This window comes from Mauremys mutica, chromosome 2, assembly GCF_020497125.1.
Source record: "Mauremys mutica isolate MM-2020 ecotype Southern chromosome 2, ASM2049712v1, whole genome shotgun sequence".
Classification (NCBI taxonomy): domain Eukaryota; kingdom Metazoa; phylum Chordata; order Testudines; family Geoemydidae; genus Mauremys; species Mauremys mutica.
In genome coordinates this window covers 128,758,079-128,776,713 of record NC_059073.1, presented here as the reverse complement: position 1 = coordinate 128,776,713, position 18,635 = coordinate 128,758,079, and the positions used below count along the sequence as shown (strand labels likewise).

Here is an 18,635-nt window from a genome sequence, read left to right as displayed (position 1 = left end):
CTATGATCCTTGCAATCCTACTGGGATGGCAGGTCCAAGAAAAGAGCAAAGCTGGTAGCTGTGCCCTTTGTGCCCCCTGACCTCCACCATGCAGTCATGGCCTCACCCCCGCTATTACCACTTGCTCAAAAGAAAAGGGAAATTCGCTGCCTTCATTAATGCAGAGTTAAGGTTAACCAGCAGTTTTTTGTACCCTTCCAGAATGTGAAATGCAATTATATTGAAACCTTTGAACACCAGGAAAATAAAAAGTTAAGGTGAAACAAACTTAAAGCTCTCAACCTTAATTCACCCCTCTTGTATGTATGAATTATGACATTCTTTACTTGCATTCTCACATACTGTTTTCTTCCATTGGATCCCTGTGTCATTCAGTGCACAGGATGGATGGCACTCATTAACAAAACAATATTTTGTTTTCTCCTCATTGTTCAATGTATGGCCCCAAGCCTTATTTACTCCTATTATTCAAACCCTGCTTTATAGTCAGAATTATTAATTTCCTCTTGGACTTTTCAATGGTGCTCATCACTGTAATATCTGAGTGTTTTGTAAGTATTAATGAACATTTCAATATTAATGAGCACTCATGTGAGGTCAGGGAGTATTTTTTGTGCCCTAGTTCCCCATCTGTAAAATGGGGATAAAGAGCTTAAGGTCAAAACATCCACTAATTCTGGATTCCCACTTTGAGAAACCTGGAACCCAAGTTTTTCAGAGTACATAACATAATATATCAGGTTGTATATGTTCAAAGCACAGTTGCCATTGACTTCAGCTGCAGCTGTGAGTGCTTAGCACTTCTGCAAATCAGACCCTAGGATCTCAAGTCAGCTACCCAGAAAATGAGGAACACAGAATTGGTGACCATCTGTTAAAAATGTGGGTTAAGTGACTTGCCTAGATCACACAGAAACTCTGTGGCAGAGACAGGGATAGAATCCTGTTCTCCGGGGCAGCATTCAACTGCCTTCACTATGAGAACTTCCTTTCTCTTCCTGCAGTGTCCTTCCTCATTCACTGCACACCTTCCAGCTTCTGCAACAAATACATCAGGAATCAAGTAGAGAACAGCCTCCTTTATTACACAGCCCTGATTCATCCCCAAGCAGGTCCATCCTATGCACTATATGAGGCAGGTATTCCATGGGAAAATAGCCTGTGATCATGTCATTAACTGTTGTATCATAATGCATGCAGAAAATGGAGGTGAATTATAGTTGGATGGTAAACCTTAATTCCAGTATTTCCTAACTTTTGAGTGCCTGACTTGCAATCTGAATGTTCCTTTTACATAGGGTTTTTGTTTTGTTTCACAATTCCTGTAACTTAATACCTTTAAAAAAAAAAAGACATGCCATGGGTCAGCAGCAGCCCCTACCTCCTTCTCTTCATCCCACCGGTTGTCAGAGCTATCAGCACTGCCTATAAGAAGTGATGTATGTGTTGGAAAAGTCAGTGAGTACGTGTTATAGATAAGAATTAACATTGGTATTGGGATGTGCAAGGTGTGTTTTCATAGATCAGTAATACCATTAACCAAATGTATGAAATCCAATGGTAATAGAATATTCATGTAAATTAGTGTACTTGGTTATTTCCAGTATTTTAGTGCAGATGGTAGGTTTTTTAAGTGGTAATGCTTTAGAGATATATATTTTGTATGAGAATTAGATTTATTACCTTAATAACCTTTATTCTAAGTTAATTGTGTTTGTGTGGGAATTTCAACTATTTAAAAGAAATCTACAAAGTCACAGAAATGTAACTGGGGATGGCATAGAAAACTTTATGCGCATACTAACCTACTTAAAAAAAATCTTTGGAGATTTTCATTCAAAAATATGGATCATTTACTTTTTGTAGCTGCATCCGTCTCTAAAAATTTCACTGACAATATTCTGATGAAACAAACACATGCCAAGTAGCAGGCAACTGCCCTGTGAATTGCCGTTCCCCTGGGAATTTGGCAGCTCCTTCTGTGTCACTTCATAACATGAGGTGACTAACTCCAGCAACTAGAGCAGCATTATTCTGCACTGTCTGTCAGCACCTCAGGATTGGAAATGAACAGTTTAGCCACTGATACTTCTAGGGAGGTGAAAGTGTTTGTTAATGTGCTAAGAATTAAGTGTCTTTCACATTTTTAGACTGAAAATATTATTAGTGAGTAATAATAGTAGCGCTAATGGCTGTTAGGGGTTGAATGCTTCTCTCACATATGCCTGTTTTACACTGTTGTCACTCCGCTGACTTCAGTGCCTGATTTACATGGGTGTGAGGGGAGGATCTTAAAAATAACCTTTTAAAACAACTGATCGGCTTGGTCCAGATAAGATGCTAATTTATCCCTTTCCTAGTCAACCTTGGATTAGTGTAAGATGTCATAGAAAATTGGTTTTCTATTATAGATGTTCTGAATGAAGCCATATAAAATTCAGCACCATGATTTGCAGAAATGGATGATGCAAGCAGAACAACACTCATTTATTTGGTCTTTCTTCATGTACTAGCTCTGTATCTGCCAACAAGCTCCTCTCTACATTGCTAACAAGACCATGGTTAAAAATGGTTTTACCTACTTTAATTTTGCCCCCGTTGTGCACAAGTTATAATGTGGTTACAAGTTGTTACTGAAAACCACTATCCGGAATTGTTTAGTGAAAACCATGATCAAGACTACAATAGATTGTTGCTACTAACTTGGGATAAGGTCACCATGACAATCTGTTTGCCAGCAGAGGGGTGTAAACTGCATTTAAGATACTCCTTACTCCCTTGTTCAGGCTACAAGTTGCAGTACAGGGTGCAGAATAGCCTCCATTGGGTCTCTACTCCCCCTTTCATGCATGTAGGCAGGGCAGGGAGGGGGTAAACTTGGACTCTGTTTCCCCAACTCAACTCAGTGGCCAGGATAGCTGAGTCTGCTTGGGGAATAATTACTGTATGCTAGGTATACAAGTGATGCAACTTTCTTCCTCCTTGGAGCAAGGGGGAATGAGGGTACAAACTGTCACTCTCTTGAGTTGCAATTCAGTCTCTGGTCTGCTTCTGGGGCACTCAGTGCAACTAAGCACTGCTACATACCAGAAGGGTGTGGTTTTCTGTCACTGAGTAAGATCAGTGTTATATTTCACTGAGTGGATGGACTCTCTGATCCACGGCAGGCCCTTGCCAGGTGCTCCAGGGAGGAAGTGGGTGGAGGACAAGGGGTTTTCCTTCACATCCCTCATCTGCACAGAAGGAGACACAGTCTGTTTTATGGCGAGAGGATGTGGGCTGGGGCTGAAATTCCAGCTGGCACCCTTGTGTGCGCCAATGGAAGCTATGCTATGCTTGCCAGGACTAAAAATTCATTTTATAACACACATTAAAAATAGTAATTGGGCCAGATGCTCAGATGGTATAGAGCAGCACAGCTCCATTGAAATTAATGGAGCTACACCTATTTATACCACCTAAAGATCTGGCACAGTGGATCATATTTTCAGAATGGAATTAACCCACCTCCTATGACCCTGATCCTGAAGTTGATAATGTGTGGGTGCATTATTTTGCCTGCAGAGAGCCCTCTTGAGTTGCATAGGGTTCCATGCAGTCACAGCAGTTTGACCATATGCTATCAGTTGCAGAATTTGAGGCTAAATTTGTGCTCACTGTATTCAGGATTCATATTTGGGCATGCCCAAAACCTCAAATTTATTAATGGAATTTGGGTATTTATATGTGCAGCTACTTGATTTGTGTGGAGAATGCTGGTCTGAAGAAAATTAGAACTTCAGATGGGCACTTCTAGACTTTCTATGGCAATAGGACTTTTGAGAGACCATGGTCACTCAGCCATATGTATTTAATATTTACTGAAAAATATTTTCTCAGCCTTGTATGTAATATGAGCTGCAGCAGTCCAGATTCTGTGTCAGTGTAATGAGTATTCTCAAAACTATCATTATAAGTGCTCAAGAAAAAAATGGAGTTGTAGAAAAAAAAATTGGTCTTTTTAAAAATAATGAAGTAGGCTTAAAATCACTATTTGATGGGAAAACATGTTTATTAAGGACCTAACTCTGTTTTTAAACAAATAACAAAACAAACACAACAAACATACAAGAACAAATTCAACCCTATCAAATTCAGTCTTTTAAAAGCAAACAGAAAAGTCATATTTTTCCAGAGATCGCTTTGTCTTCCTGCTTGACAAGTCATTTTTGCCAGTCATGTACATGCTTTAATTCAACACGTGTTTTAACACACTTTTAACTCATGTACTTTCTGTTGTTTTTCATAAAATGCATTTTCTCCAATTTCCCAGCCTTTGAAATCATGCTTTTTCACACTATATCCCATTTTATCACATATTATAATATCAAAAAGGTACAGTAGCTTCTTTAAGATACCAATTCTTTTTCCTGACATTCAGACATAAAGTTTGTAAGCTGCCACTTTCTTTTAAAAGTTTGGAATGAAGGGAATAATTTCTGCTGTTTGAACTTTAGGGAACAAAAAATTGATCAACATACGGCTGAAAACTGTCATTGATACAGCAACTAGATAGACCGTTCCTTTCATTACAAATGGATTTTGGTAAAGAAGATTCTGGAGAATAAGACTCAGCAGATGTGAGACTAGCAGGCCTATATAAATTTCATCTGGCATTTCTGTTTTCAGTGTGAAGTTCGCTTAAGTGCACAATTTCATGGTTGGCCAGTTATCGTCCTTGGCTGAATTTATTTTCAATGCTGGTGAAAAAGATTATTGGTTTGCCAGTTGCTGTTCAGAGGTAATAACTCTAGATAGAAAATACAAATTCCATCAGGATCTCAAAGTTCTAATCCAGTATGTATCTTCATTGCTGGAGGTTAAACAATGTTATTGGACCAGCAGACAGCTAATTGCACTGCTACACAAGATAATGATCTACATAATCAAAATGCATAGTTTCTTTCAACTCGTTTTTAAGGGGAAAAAAAGGCACAACAGCAGTATATTGAAATATATGCATACTGTATATAAGAGAATTTGCTAAAGATTCCTAAACTATCCAATTAGATGAAAAATTATGAGATCAGTTCATTCCAAAGACGTATTTAGTCCTCCTGTTTCAAGTTATCTAACATGATTTAAGTGACTATAATAGTGGCCCTGCTGACTCTGCATAGAACTCCTGTTAATATCATCTGGAGTTCTACTGTATTTTAACACACACCCTCCAAACTTAATATCAGACTATGGGGCCATTTTTATGTTCATTTTAGGAATTTTGTTCTCCAAGCAAGCAATGGCTAGGAGATCTGAGCTTTCAATTTTGAGACGTGGAGGAGAGAAATTTTCCCTATTTTGCTCTATGAACACTTTGGATGGAATGATATTAAGGAAGATGACTAAAGTGACTATCAACTTTAAAAGTTAACTATTCTACTTAGAATCATAGAACATCAGGGTTGGAAGGGACCTCAGGAGGTCATCTAGTCCAACCCCCTGCTCAAAGCAGGACCAATTCCCAACTAAATCATAGCAGCCAGGGCTTTGTCAAGACAGGCCTTAAAAACCTCTAAGGAAGTTGATTCACCACCTCCCTAGGTAACCCATTCCGGTGCTTCACCATCCTCCTAATGAAAAAGTTTTTCCTAATATCCAACCTAAACCTCCCCCACTACAACTTGAGACCATTACTCCTTGTTCTGTCCTCTGTTACCACTGCGAACAGTCTAGATCCATCCTCTTTGGAACCCCCTTTCAGGTAGTTGAAAGCAGCTATCAAATCCCCCCTCATTCTTCTTTTCTGCAGACTAAACAATCCCAGTTCCCTCAGCCTCTCCTCATAAGTCATGTTCTCCAGCCCCCTAATCATTGCACACAGTACTCCAAATGAGGCTTCACCAATGTCAAATAGAGGGGAATGATCACGTCCCTCAATCTGCTGGTAATGCCCCTACTTATACAGCCCAAAATGCAGTTAGCCTTCTTGGCAACAAGGGCACACTGTTGACTCATATCCAGCTTCTCGTCCACTGTAACCCCTAGGTCCTTTTCTGCAGAACTTCTGCCTACCCATTCGGTTCCTAGTCTGTAACAGTGCATAGGATTCTTCCGTCCTAAGTGCAGGACCCTGAACTTGTCCTTGCTGAACCTCATCAGGTTTCTTTTGGCCCAATCCTCTAATTTGGCTAGGTCCCTCTGTATCCTATCCCTACCCTCCAGTGTATCTACCACTCCTCCCAGTTTAGTGTCATCTGCAAACTTGCTGAGAGTGCAGTCCACGCCATCCTCCAGATCATTAATGAAAATATTGAACAAAATCGGCCCCAGGACTGACCTTTGGAGCCACTGATCACTACCTGTTGAGCCCGACGATCTAGCCACATTTCTATCCACCTTATAGTCCATTCATCCAGACCATACTTCTTTAACTTGCCGGCAAGAATACTGTGGGAGACCGTATCAAAAGCTTTGCTAAAGTCAAGGAATAACACATCCACTGCTTTCCCCTCATCCACAGACCCAGTTATCTCCTCACAGAAGGCAATTAGGTTAGTCAGGCATGACTTGCCCTTGGTGAATCCATGCTGACTGTTCCTGATCACTTTCTTCTCCTCTAAGTGCTTCAGAATTGATTCCTTGAGGACCTGCTCCATGATTTTTCCAGGGATTGAGGTGAGGCTGATGGGATCCTCCATCCCCGGATCCTCCTCCTTCCCTTTTTTAAAGATAAAAGTTATCCGGATCACCTCCCCGGATCACCATGAATTTTCAAAGATAATGGCCAATGGCTTTGTAATCACATCCACCAACTCCTTTAGCACCCTCAGATGCAGCACATCCGGCCCCATGGATTTGTGCTCATCCAGGTTTTCTAAATAGTCCCAAACCACTTCTTTCTCCACATAGGGCTGGTCACCTCCTCCCCATGCTGTGCTGCCCAGTGCAGCAGTCTGGGAGCTGACCTTGTTCATGAAGACAGAGGCAAAAAAAGAATTGAGTACATTAGCTTTTTCCACATCCTCTGTCACTAGGTTGCCTGCCTCATTCAGTAAGGGAACCACACTTTCCTTTACTTTCTTCTTGTTGCTAACATACCTGAAGAAACCCTTCTTGCTACTCTTAACATATCTTGCTAGCTGCAACTCCAAGTGTGATTTGGCGTTCCTGATTTCACTCCTGCATGCCTGAGCAATATTTTTATACTCCTCCCTGGTCATTTGTCCAATCTTCCACTTCTTGTAAGCTGCTTTTTTGTGTTTAAGATCAGCAAGGATTTCACTGTTAAGCCAAGCCATGAGGGTAGGTTTCCACTTTATTAGTATCAGGCATACAGTTACACATTTAGGTAGATATAATGTTAAGAAAGAAAGGATGGGGGGAAAGGTGTCTTTAAAACAGAAGAAATCTATGGCTCTCCTTTCCTGGATTCATTTGCACACTAAAGTTATGTAACCAGGGTCTGAATGAACTCTCTCCTGACAGCTAGCTGGGAGGGGGAGAGACTTCAGGAGAAAACTGTATTTACGTGGACACACCTACTTCTGGGTGCGGAATTTGGGTGTTACTGGCAAACACAAGTTTGCTGACAGATGGAAGGCAATACCATACCTGGAAAAGCTGGGAGATCTGCTGGTCTACAGAATTAAACCTGAGATGGGGCCAGGGCAAATTAAGATAATACATAGAAACCTCCTAGTACCTGTGGAGGAGTTCCTATTGGGATCCAGGAAGTGCTAAAGAGCCTCCCCCCAGCGTAAGGGGAGGATCCATTGGGCCTGGAAACCAAATGATTCCGGGGGACAACTAATGAAATAACAGGAACATGATTGCAGTCAAAAGGTCAAACAAAGGGAACCTGACTGGGGAGGAGTTGGTAGGCGCCCCTTATGGAATGGACCATGACATAAGACCTGGGCAGAAAAAGGGTGTTGGACCAAATCCACCACCCAACATGCACAGTGGGCCCTGTGGTGCTAATCCACCCTTATCTAGCACATCCGAGAGTGAGACTGAAGAGGAGGAAACTGTTGTGGAGTATCCTAGAATGGAGATCAGATTCTGGCCTCCATCAGCTGAACCCAGTGAGAGCTCCACTGCTTCAGCTCTAAACCCCATGGCAGAAGCATTTAGGCCTGTTGCTGGCAACCCCCCATCAACGATGAGAACAGCCTGGGACAATGAACTTGTCCCACCAACCTCCCCAGATCTCCTGACAGTCACTAAGAGATTGACCTGCAGAGGTCACAGCAGAGTGACAGTCGGGAGCAGCGAACAAGTGGCTGGCGGTAATGGAATGAGTAGCTGGTGGGGTTGCCAATGGAGAGGAACTGTAGCTGGCAGGACGGCCAGAGGAGAGGAACCGCGGCCGGCAGAGCAGCCAGCCAGATCAAGGGTTCAGGTGGTGAAGCAAGAAAGGTGCCTTCTTCCCTGGGTCAGAGGAGAACTCACACAGATGGACCTCTGAACCCTGGGTCCTCACTGACCAAGAACAACCACTGTGAGTGAGGTATGGTGAGGGAGCAGAGAGGGGCACAGAAAAGGAACTTTTGGTTGTAGAACTCAAGAACATGAGGCAGAAGGCACTGCCCCACCCATTCTGGGGTGGGTGTCCTGTTCACAGTTTTATGATTATGAATCCTGCTTGTGGCATTTTCCGCAATTAATGTTGGGTGATTTTCCTTCTTTCATTAAATGGTCATTTTCTATACTCAGACTCTGTGCTTGTGAGTGGGAAAATATTGCCTCTAAGAGGCGTGCAGGGGTGGTGTGTAATTTTTCCATGTTGCTGGGTGGGGGCTCGAGCAGGTTCTGTGTTGTATTGTTGAAAAGGAACCCTAGATATTGAACCCAGCCCTGGTTGCTGCCAGCTCCACCTGGCAGAAGGGTTACAGTTATTTGCTTTAGTTTTAAAAGGCAAAAATCTCCAGAATCAGTCTAAAAGACAGAAGAAATCTTGCATAGAAATAATGTGGGGGAAATGTGAGTACTCTAAGGGCCTGATTCAAAGCCCATGGGAGCAACTGGTAAGATCCACAATGCACTTTGGATCAGGCCCTGAGAAAAAATCCAGTTTATGTGACACCCAAATGAAGATACAAACCCAGAGGAAAGATCTTCTCACTTTGTTATTGAAGTCCCAATCTAAAGCCAGTTGAAGTCAGCAGAAAGATTTTCATTTTTCTCATTCAGTTTTGGATTTGCCTCTCATTTTACTAGCTATTATTAGTCTGGTTCAGAGCCTCAAAAAACTCTGTTTGCTAATATTTTGTTCCTTTAAGTTGAGTCACGTGAGTCTGCAGCAGCTGCTATATATGGCCTTTGGGATAGAATAGTTTATCTTCTTATGTTAATCAGTCAAATTTCAAATCCTGAACTTCATTATGCATACTTTTTAAAGCCTTGACTAGTGAGGTTGACAAGTCTTATGTAAACATCATTGTGAACTGGGATTGGAAACTTTGTTAAAACCTACTCATACCCCTTATTAGAACTCTGTGACACATTCAATAAAACTCACTTTCTGCAAGTTGCATCATTGCCAGTTATGCTCAATAGCTGTTTTCACTCAAATAAAATTACTTATCATATTATGAAAGCAGAAGATGGAGCTGGAGTCAATGTTGAAAAATGTCTTGGTCTGTCATAGCCCAACAGTTATTTATATAACAGTGTTCAATTCAAATCAGATGAACAAGAATTTTTTTTTGGTTCACTACCAATTAAAAAAAATGATTTAAAGAAATAGTTTCAGGTCAAACAAAAACAATTTTTGCAGCAAATTGAACAGTTCAAAAATCATTGAAGGTGGATCAAAACATTACATTCAACCTGATTTTTTTTTATTGTGAACATTTTTAAATACAATTAAAGGATATTTTGAAATAAAACATCGTTTCAAGCCAAAAAAATTGTTGGTTTTAAAAATGTCAAAATCAAACATTTTGATTCTTTTTCTGAATTCATTTTAGGTTTATTGTTTGATTGTCAACTTTGCAGAATTATTTCACAAATTTCCCAAATGTTTGTGTTACCCAATCTGCATTTTTTTCATACACAAATGTTGTATGAAAAATGTTGCCCAACTCTTATAATAATATTTTATAATTTAATAACTAGTGATGGTCAAACATCAAATATCCCTTTGGATGCTCATCCAAACTTTACCTGAAGTTCAGAACCTTTTGAATCTGCACATTTTGGAATCTTGCAAGAAAAATCCTTCTCACAATATTTTGGCACTTCTGTTTCCAAAATTGACTAGAACCAGAAAGGGCAAAGATGAATAGAACTTAACTTTTCCTTTCTATTATTTTTATCCGAAAGTTTACAGACTTCAAAAAGGTCTCTTAAAATTTAGTTTGAGTTTGTGTAAAAGTTTGGGCAGCCCCATTTTTAATCTACAATATGTGTCACTAGTTCTTAAGAATAATGTGGTTTGTGATTGAGGGTGTAATATAGTGTGAAATGTGTATTACTTCTTAACATTAGGTTAAAACTGAAATAATTTAATAGGAATCAAAGCTATAAGCAGGGCTGGTTAGGAATCTGTTCTTTCCATACATCCCCCTCCTAAGAGCATCAGTCTGTGATGTGTGTGCTTTTATTTTTCTATGCAGGCACATTTAGGCTAAGTCACAATATGACCCTATATGTAACTATTTCTGTACATTCTGGCCAAATTCTGTCTTCACCTCAGGTAACCCCGTGGAGGTGAGTTAAAGTTACTGTGGTTGCACAGGGAGTAGCTGAAAGCAGAATCTCATATCAGTAGCGACTTCAATATGGTTTTAAAACCCCCCTTCCCTTCCCTTATTCAAATTAAACATGACCCTCTTCTGAGGTTTGAGGCCATCACCTCCCATGTCCCAGAAAAACACCATCCTTATTGTTACCACTTCAACCTATTTAAACTTGCTGCATTATCTTTTTGACAGTGACTCAGCATTCAGGGTTCCTTAGTCTGGAATGCCCAAGGGGGCTTTCTGTAATGCTGTGCTAAGACTGCAGTAGTGCTTTAGGAGTTCATACTTGTTACTGGGTTTGGTGAAATCCAATTATAGAACATATGAGTTTGTGGTTTCTGTACTGTTTTTGTGATCATCTACCCTGTGGTTGGCACTCATGGTTATGATCCACTCCAGACATTGTGACAATTGGTGTAGTCTTGGCAGGATTCCATAGGTCAATTGGTTATGTTCAAGGTTAAAACAGGGAACATCCAACACACAACAAGTTAGTCTTAGGTTTAAAAAGATAACATAAGATTCTATAATAAGCAGCTTTATATTTTGGGCTGACCCCTGCCAAGCAGCAAGGGGATCTCCTGCTTATGTATAGGCATCTTTGCCCCTCAGAATCTAGAAAGCATGAAAGTTCCTGTTTCTCCTTGTCAGGGATTTTTATCACCAGAATCCAAGTTGATGCTCTGAGTTCATGTGCAGGCCTCCCCTTCCTGGAGGGACTGAGGAATATAATCAATGTGGTCTTTGTCCTTTGATGACACACAATGCCTCATTTTCCTTCAATGGGTCATCTTGTGAGCAGGATGAGCACTTTACCTTAATTAATGTTTCTTTTCCCATTTGGTGAGTTACACAATTACAGAGGTTTAGGACGCAAACCTCGAATATAAATTTATACCATGGGATACAGATGATATAAGGATTAATACATGCAGCATCCTACAAACATTTCATAAAGTCTAAACTCATTCTTATAACACAAATATTTATTTTAACTATACAAACCCACATGTAAGCATTTATCAGTATTCAGTGAGGCCCTGGGCCTTGGCATGAGCTGGCGCTTGGTCTGCCAATGTTGTAACCTCCCCCTCTCAGTCAAACACCTTTGTTAATTTATACTTTCCCATTGCAACTTGTTCATACAAACTGCATTATCTTTTTGGCAATGACTCCCTGGAGTCTGCTACCATTCCCAGAATTCGAGCTCCTTGGTGATAGGCAATGAACTGATGAGTTCCTCACTACCTCCCTCGATTCCCACAGCATTAACGACTGTAACATTAAGTGTGTCTGTGGGGGAAGGGGATTTTACAACACTATGATGCATATTGTGTAATAAGCTTCTTGTTGCTTCATATCTTAAAAGAGCGGCTGATAACACAGTAGAATTGAGGTCACTTGGTCCCACTGCAATAGAAAGGCACTGTAGTTTTCCCCCATAAGAGGAGACCTGAATCTGAGGAGTGGGATGGGGGGATAACTGAGCTCTCTGTTGTAGCAGCCCAACCGGAATGAAGGAAAAGCCCACCCTATTCTCCTTGATTCCCTCTCTTGGAAGGAGATAGCAGATCCCTGAACTGGTATCCTCTTCCAGCAGACACATACCAGGTAGGTAGCAGGGAATTGTCTGGTGACACAGAGTCATGGTGCCTTCAAAGGTTTGCCAATAATGGAGAAGCTTTGGATAATACAGAGAAACCTAATCCAAATTCTGCCCCCTGTTAGGATTGTCCATCACTGATTCAAAGGAGTTTAAATAGATGCTTTTTTCTCACAATATTTTTTCTGAATCTATCATCAAAGTCCTGCATTCACTTAAGTGACCATAATTTTAATTTTGTGAGTTTGATGTTAAGCCTATTACATTTTTGTCATATTTTTACTTGTATTTCAGGACAGATATAGTAAAACTCGGAAAGAATTAAAGCTTTCGTCTGATGTGAACCTGCTTCTCTTATTAAATGGATCTTCTAATCTGTGAATTTTGCTCCCCCGGTCCCTGTCTTTTGATAAAGCCAGAATGGAGGGTGAGGAGCCTTTATGCCTTACAGTTTAATTAGCTGATCCTTTGAAATGGAAATTTTAAAATAAACTTGTATATTATTTAGGAAACATACATTCCATTTTTAAAATAAGGGTACTAATTATTTTCTACCATCAGGTAGTTCAGGATCATAGGAATGGAGAAAATAACAAGAGAACTCTCTATTCGCTATATCAAGTTACAAATGAGAAAAAATCAGAAAAAAATTGTAAACATAACAGAGAAAAGACCTATTTACAAGACCTATTTACATGTCTTGACTTGTACAGCAGTGTCCATTGTACTGTTTGGCTCATGTGGCTTTGACTTTCGTGATAGCCTACAGCACTATTGCCCTTTTTGCTATCATAGAATTCTATGATCCTGTAATAGCTGACAGCGGTGCCCTATTTTAAAAGAATGTTAAGTTTTCAAAGTCAGGCACCCAACATTTAGGAAATGGCAGAATTAAGGTGTGTCTGGAAACCCCCTCCATGTCTGTCTTCTCACCCAGCTCCTACTCTGTCTCCTTGCTCACAGAGTTCCCATCTCCTCCCTACCCAGTTCCTTGTCCAATCTTACTCTTCCTCCCACTCCATTGGGTCCCAGTTTTGCCCCCACCCCAGTTTTCCTCCTCACTAGCTCCTGGTCCCCATCTCCTTGTCCAGCCAGTCCCAGTCGCTTCCAGTCTCCTTGTCCCCATGCTGTTCCAGTCTGCTGTCCCCTCCCACACCCCGGGTTTGGCTCTCCCACAATGTCTGGAGTGCATTGGAGACAGGTTGCTTTTCCTCTCCATGCAACTTGGATGCCAGCAGAGGGAGCATTAAGAGCACAGATAAAATCTCTCTGCTTTCAGTTCTGGTGCCCAGCGACATGGCACAGCCCACAGCAACAGTTGCATGAAAATTCTGCTCTGCACCTGCAGTCCCAGGTTGGAGCATGCTCAGTGCAAATAGAATCTTTGGACTTGTCTACATGAAAATTTAGTTTGTGACAAACTTGACTGTGAATCTCCTGTACTAGTCTTCCTCTTTGAAACAGGACTAGCTCAAAGCCTACTGCTGTGAACTAATCGGTTACGTAGAAAAGCCTTAGAGAATTTAGGTCTAAATCTCTAACTCTCTACTGAACATGTCTGAACTGAGATTTTTCAGAAGCTTAAATTTGGCAGAATGTCAGGTGAATTCCCATGGGTTTAGAAGAGGCACATCCCAGATACCAGCGAGACCCCTCCTGCAAAATGTCAAGTGCTGGACCATTTTTTCCCAAAAAACTTCATCTTGAGGCAGAATCCGGAATGGAAAAGTTTGGCAAAGTTATAAGCAACTGAAAGCCAAGTCTTATTTTGAGCAGCATCAGGAAACCTTTACTATAGGTGACACTATCTGCTCCATCTATAACCTTGCTTTGCATGCATGTGAGTTAACATGTCGGAAGCGCCAACATCAGTTTTAGGAGCTGAAGTCTCATTTTCCAAAGTCACGTCTTTCAAAATGTTCAGAATTACACAAGTGACTTTGAAGCCAAAGCACCAGATGTTAAAGATATTTAAGCACTTAACTCACATTTAAATTCTTTAAAAATCTGGGTCAAAGTCTAATTTTCAAGTCACATGTTTTGGAAAATGTTACCAATCACCTTCTGTGTTATTAGACTTTGTTCAGCAGATGTATTTTATGGAGGCACACGCTGCCAAATGTGAGAAGTCTACAAACTCCATGACTGCATTGCTCAGTACTGTACTAAGCACTGTTTGCCTTTTTAAGTATTGCAGGATACATATCCCACGGAAGACAATATCATATTTCAAAAGTGACAATACTTACTGACTCATCACCATATGTTGAACATATCAGGTTTTGTGTCACTGTGTGGTGCATTTTCTCTATCTCACAGACACTGGGTCTATTCAGGGTTAGGATTTAGGGACATTGCAGAACATGGGAACAGATAATCCCAGACAACAGTGTGTGATGCCCGGTGTGCATCAGATTCCCCTGACAGTGGTTACATTGGGGTATTTTGAACCTGTCCATCTAACCCTCAGAAATCTGGACCGTAACTTGTGGAGCCATAAGTGAGGTGATAGTCTTTGGTGCTGTCTATTTCAGAAGAGAAAGTAGAGAAGCCCAGATACCACGCCAAGGTAATACCCAGGAGTGGGGAACGCACCACTGGAGACAATCCTCATACAAACATAAGTAAGTTTTATATCTGTCTCAGTTACACGCATGAAGGAGAATAACCACAAAGTTTTAGCCTTTCTCTATTAAGAGGCTCAAAGTACTTTACAAACATAAAGGAATGAAACTTCATATGTCCCCTGTGAAGCTCCTCTCAGTGACTCTTTCTCACTCACCATTCCTTTCTCATCCTTCATTATTCCTCCCTCATCACCTCTTCATTGTTTCCGCTTCTTCCTCTCTGACCCTTGTCATTCCTTTCTCTTTGCTGTTTCTGCCCCTGCAATCTGCAGTCTGGTTAATGGATAAAGGCACCCCACCTCCTCCAGTCTTGGTTGGCTCTCCTGTTCTCTGGGACCAGAATGTTATGAAGTTGCTAGGCAGCACCAGGTATGAGCATCTGACATCACAAAGTTTTTGTCATTTTCTGTGACAAGTTGTATCAGGGATGAGCTGCTGACATCACTGCATTGTTGTGTCATCTCCTGTGACGAGATATGCCTGGATCAAAAGTGTGTCAGCTACTTCCAATCTGTTTTACCAATCTCCTCTGCAGTCTCAGATACCTTCACAGTTTATGGTCCTGAGAACAAGATACACAAAACTCAGTGGAAGCAGGGTTGTCTAGTAGTTAGAGCAGGGGCCTGGAAATGAGGATGTCTTTATTTTACTCCTGGCTCAGCTGCTTTGGATAGCTCACTTCTTGTCTGTTTCTCCATCTGTAAATTGGGGCTAATAATACTTGTGACAGTCTGTATCTTCATGTTCATCTTTTTTACAAAACTATGTAAAATCTTGTACAAATCATGCCTTGTGAAGTATCATTTGAAAACTTATAATTTGCTGATCTTTATTATACTGGTAAAATGTGTGTAACAATATTGTATGTAAAATTATAAGATTCTACCATATGACATTTCTGAGACATCCTCCAATTTTAGAAAAGTAGGTACAAACCAGTTCTTCAGAGACAAAGGCAAACTGATGCCTCAGCCAGGTGTCAACAAAATCAAATGGACTATCACCTGGCTGAGCGGCTATTCTTTGGCAGGGAGAAGGGTGTGAGTGAGAAATTTACCATCCCATGTAAACAGACTGGCTGTTGTCAGAACCCCAGGAGGTGATTCTCAAAGAGGAGGAAAAGATATAAAAATGAGGAAAAGAGACCCAAAATTACCACTCTCCCTCATCTCTACTCATGGCATCAACAGCATTTGAAGGACAAAAAAAGCATTGTTGAACTGGGGGAGGGATCCTGGCTGAAGGAATCTAGCCAGACAGCTGTAAGCATATGGTGAGAAAACCCTTTTTGCTTTGAATTCACTAAGCTTGTTAAATTAGATATTAGTTTGCATTTTACCTTTTATTTGTATAATTCTGACTTTTATGCATCATAACTTATAATCACTTAAAATCTCTCTTTCTGTAGTTAATAACCTTGTTTTATTGTTTTATCTAAACCAGTATGTGTTTGAATTGAAGTGTTTGGGGAAACTTCATTTGAGATAATTGAAAATATGTACAAATCCTGTTAACAAAATGATGAGCTTGTATTGTCCAGAAGGAAAGAGCTGGGAACATTTCTAGGAGCAAGTCTGGAACTGGGAATTTGCTGGTGTTGCTCTACAATAGAATTGAGGAGTGGCTGGCTGAGAGCACTCATATAACTCATCTGGGAGTAATTAATATGCTAGCAGCTGTATAGGAGCAGGCCAGCAGTGGTTACTCTCACATCAAAGCAGTGTAAAAGGCACCCCAGGTTGGAGAACTGAGGGGACACAACTGTCCAACAGTCCAGATTGTACCCTGGGGACTGTCACAATACTGTCCCCCTTTTTCCCCCCTGTTTAAAGTTCTTTGAGCTCCTATTCACTGAAAATTCAAGTGCAAGCCAACACTTAGACAATAACACTAAATGTAGGCCAAACCATACTATTTCAGTCAAATGTAAGAGAGAAAAATGTGGTAAATACACTTTGTGAGACAAATCCATCTCACTTTAATCACTGAGTGATCCAATTTCTTCTAGTGGGACTACTCCTGTTATTGAGGCAATCTGGGTTTAGTCTACATGCAAAGGTCAAGTCATGGATTGTAAATAACATGGGGGGGAAACATTTTTTATGGTAATAGAGTAAAAGGGGTCCTTTAAAGTTGCTAGTTTTTTATTCTTAGAGCCATTAATAAGAACAACGGACAAAACTCCAGAACAACACTTTTAGTGCTAGCTCTATTTGTATCCCACGGTCTGACAAGCCTTCTTTCTTTACACATGCATTTTTGGTTGTGGTATACCTGCAGACAGTCAGGAATTGCAAAGCACTTTGGTGGCGATAGCCCGCTAAGTGCCATGTTTTATCTTTGAGATTCTTTGTAACCGATGCTAACACTGAAGAAAAGAAAGGAATAAAAGATGTGTCGGTGTGTATCATAAAATGTAAAATATCATTGTAATTACTATCTCTGCAGTAACAGTGCAGGTCCATTAGATGCTGGGAATTGGGGCATCAGAGGTAGTAGGGCAGATGACACTGATGCAATGACTGGATCATTGGCTGATGTATGTTAGCTCAGTTGACTTCAGTGAAGCAATATGGATTTGCACCAGCTCTTCAAATCTAAACCCCTCTCTATCCCCCAAATCTCACTGTGGTTGTGAGAAATAAGACCAGCCAAAATACAACCATCCAGTGGGCTGAAAGTGATAGGTAAGAGAAATAAAGCCTTTAAAAAAAAAAGGCAGATGAGAAGGAAGAATAAAATGAGAAACCATCAATGCTGGTGTCAGTGGGTTCATTGCTGTTGAGTCAGAACACAAATTAAACAAAAACAAATCCTGTACCCTACCAAAAATAACATCCATTGAGGAAAATTGGTACAGGATCGTACAAGCAATGGCAACAGCTGTATATGTGTTTTGCAAACTGTTGACCTAATCCTTCACATCTCATTTACATTCTGATTGGAATTGGCATAATTGTGATCAGGATGCTTTCAGGAACTTGGGCTCAGTTTCAGGATTTGTAATGAAAATCCAAACCAAGCAACTTTTAAGCTTTGGAACAAAACAAATCAAGTTGAAAAGTAACTTTTATGAGACGTATCCCATTTTCGTAGGAGAAATCACTGTCCATGTGATCAGCACCTGAGCAGACATGTTGGGAAAGTTGACAAATATTGCAAAACTGTCAACACACTTGGTAAGGCTTTGTTGTGGTTTGTTTTCTGTTTTTATTTTGTTTTTTAATCCCTCACCACACTGGAGAAATCTGCACTGTTGGAAGTACATCAATGCAGTGACATCAGTATAAACCCCTAATGTAGGAACATGGTACTGGTATAAAGCAGGGTTAGTATGAGTGTAGCTGACTCCAGTAATTCATCAGGGTAAGTCACTCCTATCTAAACCCAAATTTGTGCTTGTGCAGAACATCTACATAAGATATTTGCACTGGTGTCACTATGTCAATACTGAGATGTATAGAATACTTGCAATCCATATTTAATTCACCTTTTGAATATTGTAATGCATATAATTCAGTTCTGTTGTGCCCAGTTTTATTTTGATCGTAGATAAAGGAGGAAGAAGGAAACTGAGATTAAAATGTGATTAATAACAATTTAAAAAGGACAGCAACCTCTCTGAGGCTCTATGAGCCAAATTCTTCTCTTGTGCAACACCACTGAAATGTACCGGATTTC

At 40.5% G+C, this 18,635-nt stretch overlaps 1 long non-coding RNA gene across 1 annotated transcript in view; it reads right to left on the bottom strand.

The window, feature by feature from the left end:
- Positions 1–15,305, bottom strand: part of LOC123362501 — a 28,058-nt gene extending 12,753 nt beyond the window's left edge. The window contains exon 1 of the long non-coding RNA XR_006576459.1: positions 15,110–15,305. This is a non-coding gene — a long non-coding RNA (uncharacterized LOC123362501). The remainder of the gene's footprint in view (positions 1–15,109) is intronic.
- Between the last annotated feature and the right edge of the window lie 3,330 nt (positions 15,306–18,635).